The sequence below is a fragment of the Aotus nancymaae genome, unplaced genomic scaffold, assembly GCF_030222135.1.
Source record: "Aotus nancymaae isolate 86718 unplaced genomic scaffold, 86718_ANA_hifiasm-v0.15.2.pri h1tg000010l, whole genome shotgun sequence".
In the NCBI taxonomy this organism is placed as follows: domain Eukaryota; kingdom Metazoa; phylum Chordata; class Mammalia; order Primates; family Aotidae; genus Aotus; species Aotus nancymaae.
The window spans coordinates 9,806,806-9,816,033 of NW_026988421.1; positions in this window are offsets into that span (position 1 = coordinate 9,806,806).

The following is a 9,228-nucleotide window of genomic DNA, read 5'->3' on the forward strand; positions in this document are numbered from 1 at the left end:
GCCATTCCTTGGTTGAACTCATTTTAAAATTGAGGTTTAGGCTGGGCACGGTGGCTAACATCTATAATCCGAGATCTTTGGGAGGCCAAAGCGGATGGATCACTTGAGATCAAGAGCTCAAGACCAGTCTGGCCAACACAACAAAAACCTGTCTCTACTAAAAATACAAAAATTAGCTGGGTATGGCAGTGCATGCCTGTAATCTCAGCTATTCTGGTAGCTGAGGCTTGAGAGTCGCTTGACCTGAGAGGTGGAGGTTGCAGTAAGCTGAGATCACATCACTGCACTCCAGTCTGGGTGACAGAGTGAGATTTTGTCTCAGAAAAAAATAAATAAATAAAAATAAAAATAAAATAAAATAGAGATTTACACATAGATTTCATCACCCTATAAATAGAAATGTGCCTTATTTGTGGTAAATGGCCTAGAACTGTGACTTTTTAAAGCTGATTGTTGTGAGGTTTGAGCAGTCAAGTCTTGCCTCACTTTCTTGGCACCTCCAAAGGCCACGGCTGCCATGGGAGGTGAGAAGTGACAGGCTGCCGATGGAGGGGTTCCGATTGTGACCCCACCTGCAGTGTCTCCTGCTGTCCTCACTGGCCTGGACCCTCGGACTGTTGGGTGGGAGCACTGACTAATAACATAAACTCTGTCAGGAAGGTGTTATGATGACAAGCTCAAGAGTGGACATAAACTTTCAAATTTGCCTGCATAATCTGAGCCTTTTATATAACACAGTTATGTAATTTTCATGAATGATGTGCTGACCTACTTTACACTTTAAAGATAATAGTTTAGAAACTACGTAAACCACCTGGGCTGTTACCAGTGATGAAAGGTTATTTGATGGTAAGGTCTTTTTCTGTTCATTTGCCAAACAAAGATTGACTGTGCATCAACTGTTTACAAAACAATGAACTAGGTGCTGTGGGAAACGTATAAAGTCTGTGATCTTAACATGGTCAGCATTTAATAGGAGGAGTGCAGGACAGCACTTTTAAATTTGTTTTCTAACTAAGTATTGTTCAGAGAAAGGGATATGAAATTTCAGATGAATTGATTTTCACAATTTCTGGTCTCAGTGGGGACAGATCAAGGGAGGATTCCTAGAAAAAGTAATAGAGTCATGTGTCACTCAGAGATGGGGGTATGTTCTAAGAAATGTGTGGGTAGGCAATTTGTGCGACCGTCATAGTGTGCCTACACAAACTTAGATGGCACAGCCTACTGTATACCTAGGCTACGTGGTAGAGCCTATTACTCCTAGGCTAGAAACCTGTACAGCATGTTACTATAGTAAATACTGTAGGCAATTGTAACACAATGGTGAGTATTTCTGCATCTAAACAAATCTAAACTTAGAAGTACACTAAAAATAAGCATATTGTCATCTTAGGGGCCACCATTGTGTATCTGGTCTGTTGTTGACCACAGTATAGTTGTTTGATCTGTGACTGTGTTTGAGACGGGCTTTGAAGGTTGGCAGGATTTGGATGACTGAGTTGGAGTGTGTGTGTCTGTGTATGTGCATACTCGTGCTTACATGCAGTCGCCTGGGTGGGAGAGGAATGGGTCTAGGAGGAGTGTTTCTGGTGAGAGAACCAGCGTCAACAGAAGGCTGGAAGTGGGAAACTGGGGCCAATGTCTAGAGAAGAGTGAAAAGCGTTTGCACCTGGCTGTATCCATCCTTTGGCTTTTTGAAACATTGTATGTGTCTACCAGGACTGCCTGTGTCTGTACTATTTTTTCAAAAGAGCTCACTAATTATTTATACCATAATGGGAAGCTTCCTTTGGGGTGTTCATGAGAATAACTTCTTCCAATTCTACAGTGATAGATAGTGAAATAATTAGATTGCAAATGGGCAAGAAATATGATTTTTTTTTGGTCTCTTGGCTGTTGGCTTTGTTTTAGTGGTAATTATTATTTTTGTTATTTTGAGACAGAGTCTCGCTCTGTTGCCCAGGCTGCAGTCCAGTGGCACGATCTCAGCTCACTGCAACCTCTGCCTCCCAGGTTCAAGCAATTCTCCTGCCTCAGCCTTCCAAGTAGCTGGGATTACAGGCGCCTGCCACCACAACCAGCTAAATTTTTTTTTTGATATGAGGTTTCGCCATGTTGGCAGGCCTGGTCTTGAACTCCTGACCTCAGGTGATCCACCCCCCTCGGCCTCCCAAAGTGCTGGGATTACAAGCGTGAGTCACCATGCCTGACCTTGTGGGGATTTCTTTTTTTTAAAATTTATTGCAGGAGCTTAGAAAATGAATAAATTTGTATTGAACTGATTTGATTACAAAATATTTATTTACTTTACAAAAGAGATGGTTAAAGAAGATTCCTATGAATAGCCAGTTTCCCTCATTGTGTTTACAATAGAGTTTCTTTTGCTAAAATTTGGTTTACACTAAATTTTCAGGTCCAAGTGCATATAGTAAGTCACACTGTATCAGCAGCATGAAAATTAACAATACATTTTTTGTCTCCATTAATTTTTATGTTAGACATTCACAGGAGAGGGTCATTGTTCATGGTTGGGGTGCACATGCCAATCCCCTGAGAAAGGAAATGGTAGAGCTTCCATTTGGATTTGTTTTTATGAGAAAAAATAATCTTGCTGATATTTAACATAGGGATTGATGGTAGTACATGTATATAATTTTAAAGTAAATATACACATATCAGGGTTGTATGTTCATAAGGTTGTTTTTGGCTGGCTTGTGTTTTGACTGATAAGCACCTGGGGAGTTATATTAATATATTTGAACATCAGATTTGGGTGTGGGCCAGCTTCAGCGCCTCGTCTTTAGATGAAGAGTCAAGGGAGCCATTGAAGGATTTTAAGCGGCGGAGTGCTTGATCAGAGGAGCATTTTATTTTTATTTTTACTTTTAAAAATTTCAGATTCAGGGAGTGCCTATGCAGGTTTGTTACATGGGTATTGTGTGATGCTGAGATTTGGGCTTCTCATGATCCCATCCCCCAAGTAGTGAACAGAGTACCCGAAAGGTATTTTTCCAACCCTGGCCCCCTCCCTCCTTCAGCCTTTTGGAACGCCCAGTGTTTATTGTTCCTGTCAGAGGTGCATTTTATTTTTTTTTTGAGATGAAGTCTCACTCTGTCGCCTATGCTGGAGCGCAGTGGTGCGATCTTGACTCACTGCAACCTCCGCCTTCTAGGTTCAAGCGATTCTCCTGTCTCAGCCTCCCAAGTAGCTGGGATTACAGGCATGCACCACCACACCAGGCTAATTTTTTTGTATTTTGTAGAGACGGAGTTTCACCATGTTGGCCAGGCTGGTCTCGAACTCCTGACCTCAAGTGATCCACTTGCCTCAGCCTCCCAAAGAGTTGGGATTACAGGCATGAGCCATCATGCCTGGCCTAGAGGTGCATTTTAAAAACATTACTTAGGTTACTGTGTGCAAGAGTGAAAGACCAGCTAGAAGATGAGACCAGTGCTACAGGGTTTCTACAATCATGAGAGAAAGTTGGGACCACAGGTGGCAGAAGCTATGTTGTGCTATCAGCTTGAGATTGCATTTGGTATAATTTTTTTTTTTAAACTACTTTCTGTGTTACATTTGCCCTGGGGCTTTATGGCACATGTCTTATTATCCAGCACTATAAGGGGATGAGTGTTAGGATTAATGAAGACTTGCCCTAAATCAGTTTATTTTCTGAGAATTTGAATAAAGTCCATTTAACAGTGAAATTTCACTTGTTTGCTGAAAACGGAGGCATGTGGAGCCCGTGTGCAGTGCCTCCAGCTGAGGCTCTGGCAAGCGCTGATTGAGCAGAGAACTTTCCTGACCACCCCATGAGAAAAAGCTCCCACCCTCCACACAGACATACAGGATTTTGCTCTTATATCATCGTACTTGTCACTGTCTGAAATGACTACAGATCTGTTTTCTTGCTTACCTGGGTCTTTCCAGCTTGGATGTGAGGGCAGAGACCATCAATCTCCAGCCCTGGAATAGAATCTGACATGTAGGAGACGCTCAATTTTTTTAAATGCTCAAATCTGGACTTGCCCATGAACAAACATCAATTATCCTCATATGGAGGGTTGTGAGGGGACCCGCTGGTTAGATGGCAGAGTTTAGCATTCATGCCCCAGGCGCTGGAAAGTTTTGTGGAGCTTCTCATTTGCCAAACAACTGTCATGTTCACAAATATTTTTCTGATCATGGAAGAAGAAAAAAGCGGAAATGAGAAATAGATGTGTGGTGCCCAGATGGCCACTGCTCTGAGCACAAGCAAGAGGCTGTCATGGCCCCTAGACAGGTCCAGGAAGGGCTGGAGCGGGAGCCTATTACTCAGGAAAGCTACAAGGAGGAAAAGTGATTCTTCTTTTTTTTTTTAAATCATGCACCAGTTATGCTTTTTGCTTCTAGTTGGGTTTTACTTAATTTTTTTCTTTAGGGATAATTTGAGGACCAAGCACATCGTCTTCCTTCATTCTTTCCTTTTTCTGTCTCTTCTCCCTCCCTCCCTTCCTCCCTCCCTCCCTCCCTCCCTCCCTCCCTTCCCTCCCTTACTCCCTCCCTCCCGCCCTTCTTCTTCTCTTCCCTTCCCTTCCCTTCCCTCCCCTCCCCTCCCCTCCCCTTCCCTTCCCCTTCCCCCTCTCCTTCCCCTTCTATTTCTTCCTCTTCCCCTCCTGCCCTGCCCTGCCCTCCTCTCCTCTCTTCTCCTCTCCTCTCTCTTTCCTTTCTTCTTCTCTTCCTCCTAGTTCTATTCCCTCCTTCCTTCTTTCCCTCTTTCTTTCTGTTTTTTTCTTCTTTAGATAGAATGTTTTATTAATTTAGGTGGATTATGTGTTACTAATTAAAATAATATAATGGCTAAGATTTATTGAGCTCTTAACACAAGCCAGGTATTATTGTGCTACATACTTTAAAGAGGCTCAGTTCATTGAAAGCTAACAATAACTGCCTGTGTATTGCTACAGTTAGCTCCATCTTACAGATGAGGAAACAGATTTTTAGAAGGTTAAAGTAAATATGCTCAGTTTCACACAGCTCAGATATCTTGGGTCTGAGAATTAAACTCTGGCGAGCTCACTCTAGAGTTCATAGATAAAACTAACACACTACACTACTTCCTCCTGTAATGTTATTTAACTTTCACCTCCTAGAGAAAGACATTGCTGCTGCACACTGAAACAAAATTGTAACGCCATCATCACACTATTCAGTGTACTAGGATACTGGAGGCTTCGCCTGGACTCTGAGTTCTTGGGGGAAAGGGACTGTACTGTGTCCATCATTATGTCCTTAGTGACTCCAATATCATAAGTACTCAGTAAGTATTCATTCAGTGAAAAGTAAATGACCTCATTTCTCTCTCCTCCCAATCCTCATATCATAGGAAGTAGTAGCAGAAGGGATTTGAAATTTATTTTGGCTTTCAGGCAATGTCCAAGCTCCGAAGTGCATGGCAATATGTCTGCTCTGTCTCCAAAAGCTGCTGCAGGATCCTGGTGCATCGTTAGGTGCATCTTAATGAAACCTTATCAGAAGAGTAGTTCAAAAGGGACTTGCCGACAGGACTAAGTCCTGCTCTATGGTTAAAAGCATGAAAAGCAAGTCCCAATGAAACAACAAAGATTGTATTTGTTTTCATGCAAGTGGCTTTTCCTGCTTGTTCTTCCTTCACCATCCCACCATTTGACCCCAAACTGGGGCATAAAAGCTGGTAGACATGGGCCATGGGGCATATATCCATAGCAGAGACTTGGCTCAGCTGATGGGTTCTAGTCAGCCATTGCTGCTGGCGTCATCCTATAGGACAGAATAGTAGGGGTATCTAAAGACCTCCTGCATCAAGATTGGTGGTGATACCAATCTTGCTTTTAGTCTAAGGGCTTTTTATCTGGGATCCCACAAGCAGTGATTGGGGTGATGAGTCTGCTCATTAGTTCTTTAATTTCTCAACTTATTCAACAACTATTTTTACAGAGTGGTCGGATGGGTTAAAAACTCTATTAAGGAACTGATTGTGACATGAGACTTCTCCTAGACCTCACTGAACTTGCAGCCAGTGTATGCCACCAGGCTCTGACCTTTGGGACATCTATGTGGCAGAGAGCATTGGGCAAGAGAGATCCTATTACAGCCCAAGAAATCTTGAGGGATTGAGAGCCTAACTTGGTGACAAGGGGTGACAAGCAATTGGACCCAAGGCACAATTTACATTGCATTATCAAGGGGAAGGGTTACATATTGGTTAAAAAAGAAAATTGCTCCTCAATTACTTTTGGAATTGCTACAGCATCGAGTGAAGAAGAGTCGTTGCTGAAGCAAGAATTAGAAAATTGGTCTTGACTCTGCCAATGACTTATGTTTTATGCCTTGTGCCTAGTAGATACTCAATAGACATTTGTTGAGTATTATATTAAGGAAAAGCTTGGGCAAGGTACTTAACTTCTCTGGGTCTCATTTTCTGTAAAGAGTAAATGATTTTAAATCACACGAACTCAAAAGTCCATTGCAACTTTAAGTCTGTGACTGATTCTCTTTGTAAAAAGACACACGGAGGAGAAAAATATCACAGATGATATCTGGCGAGGAAGGCATTCTTTTAATCAACAACTTTATAAGTAGTTGGATTATAGGTATCTGAGGACTTTCAGAAACACCAAAGTTCCCAGCAACGATTCAAGGGTTGCCGCAGTCAGAAGTGGCTATGTTAATTTAGTGAGAGGCAGAGTTCATAGCTCAGAGTGAGGATTAGACTCTGAGTTTAAATCCTGGCCCTGCCACTTATTACTATGCCCTTGGGCAACTGTCTTCCCGTAAGCCTCAGTTTATGTAATGTGGTGATAGCAACACACCTTTCCTCATACTGTCGCTGGAAGGGTTGAATGAAAATGGTGAAAAACACTTGGCACAGAACCAAGCGTGGAGTGGAGGCCAAGCACACATCTGGGAGAACAGACAAAAACATGTTTACTCTGTACCCAAAGTTGTCCAGAAGACTTAGCCAAACAATTAAAGCAATGTGTGCTCTCTGGGGTTCTCCAGCTACTCAAGAATGGGGAAGAACACCTCAAAGTACCTTTCATGAGGCATATGCATTAGGAATATCTGCATTCATTTGTTCTGACTCCGTAGTTATCAAATGATAGTGTGGATTTTCTTATTTCTGTGAGGGAATGCACTGACTGGCTGATGTGGCCATTCCAGCCTGCTAACAGTTTACCCTTTCTCGTTACAAACCCAGGTGTTGGCATCCTGGTTATTTATCGGTCTTTTGGGAGTTTAGCAAGAAAGAGTTTATCACCCAGGGTTTGCCTTACTCTGGGTAGGAACCAGATGTGCTGAAATGAAGTTCCTGGAGCAGCAAAGTAGGTGGAGGCACATTGTGGACTGAAGTCCTCAGCCTGGTGGGATTGCCTGAGGGATACTTGTCTCTACTGGAAGGCACTGAGACCAGGTGTGAGCCCTTTCACCCTCCACCTGCCTTTTCTAAAGTGAAGGGTACCCCACTGAGGCTGCTTGAGTTATGAAGGCCCTAAAAAATACAGCCTAGGTGTTGAGTCTTGTTACCACTGGCTCCAACCATCCAAATGCAAACTTAAGCATGTTCCATAAACGAAGCAGGAACTCTTACTTTGGACCATAGTTATAATCTGGTATCAACTCTGTCAACTGGTTCTAAGCCAAAATAATTGCACGTTACTATAATTATGGAATGAATACAGAAAACACATGAAATATTAAACAAGACTGTAAACTTAGGGAGGATTGCAAATTCTGGGGCAATGATTTGGAAGGCACCACTTGAGGTTCTCTCTCATATCCCTCATTTGATTTAATCCTCACAAGTCTCCTGCCAAAGGATTTAAAAGGAAAATATCCTCATTTTTATAAACGAGGGATCTGAAGCTCAAAAAGGTTGGGAAATGCTCCCAAACTCCTTTTCTTATTAAAGAGCAGAACTGAAGTTAATCTCAGGTCTTTAGGGTCAAGCTTGGCCCTATTTGTCTTTGCACTATACTTTTGAAGCTCTCGTGTACAAGTGTGTATTGAAATATGCTGGAGGCGTTTTTGTGAGTTTTATGAAAATGTCAGAGGAAGAATCAAGAAGATCCTTTTTGCTTCTGTAAAAAGAGAATGGAAATAGAGGAGGCTGGGGTGGTATAGTAAGGAAAAGGCACAAGATATATTTTAGCATGTCCTCAGCAAGGTTGAGTTTATTGTAGTACCCGATATCCTGAGATGCCTTAAGGTTCATAAATGTCCTTCTTGCTTTGCTTAGTTCTTCAGGTAAAATTCATTCAGAAGGTGAATTAAATAAAGAAGACTTAACACATGCTTACACGTTGATTTTTATTACTTTTGTGGGTTAGTATGAAACAGCACATTGCCACCGTAGGTCCTCTTACACACCCTTCTTAATTAGCAGGTGACAACCCTATTCCAAGACAAGTTTCCGATTTCACCCACAAGAATCCTGCAAGCACACATTCTGCAATAGCATGGTTTCATGTGTCATAAAACCAGTGACATGCTCATGGGAGAACTGGTATGGGTTTAAATACAAAAATTTCCCTCCCACCCCTACCAATTGTGAAAGTATGAATACATTTCAAATCAGTTGCTGCCTCCACCAATGCAGACATGCTCACCTGTGACCAGCACCAGTTCGAGGCTGGGCTATTCAAGCCCCATGTTCATCATTTCAGTCCCACAGATCAGGTGGATGGTGGGTGAGAGGGAGATGCCTCAAACACGCTGGGAGAAGCCCGATAAGGACACCGTAATGGCCGGCCCTGTGTGTGTTCAGCACTGTCCATTGTAATTATGGGAGCGGATTCCAAGTGCAAGCTTTGGATCCAACAAACTGTGTAGGTGCAATTAAGGAAGTGTTGGCTCTCCAAATCCTGGTGTTGGCTTCTGGAGCCCTTGCTTGCCAGGATGGAATTTATTTAAAAAAAAAAAAATGGGGTACCTTTCATATAATATAGCACAGTGTGGCTTTTTCTCTGGGTTAGAAAAACCCAGAAGGGAGTTGAATATTCCAGATTTGCTGGTGAGCAATGCATGTGGTCAGTGCTCTGGAAAACAGAGAGGCAATTTTTTTTTATGAGCAATCATTTTTTCCTCAGAAAAATTTCTGGAGGAGTGTTCTGTGGCTGCAGGTCCCTCTGTGCCACTGCAATAGTGTTTTCACTGGTGCTGTGCGTAGAAGCCACGTATAACTCGTCTGCTGCCTGGATTCTTGG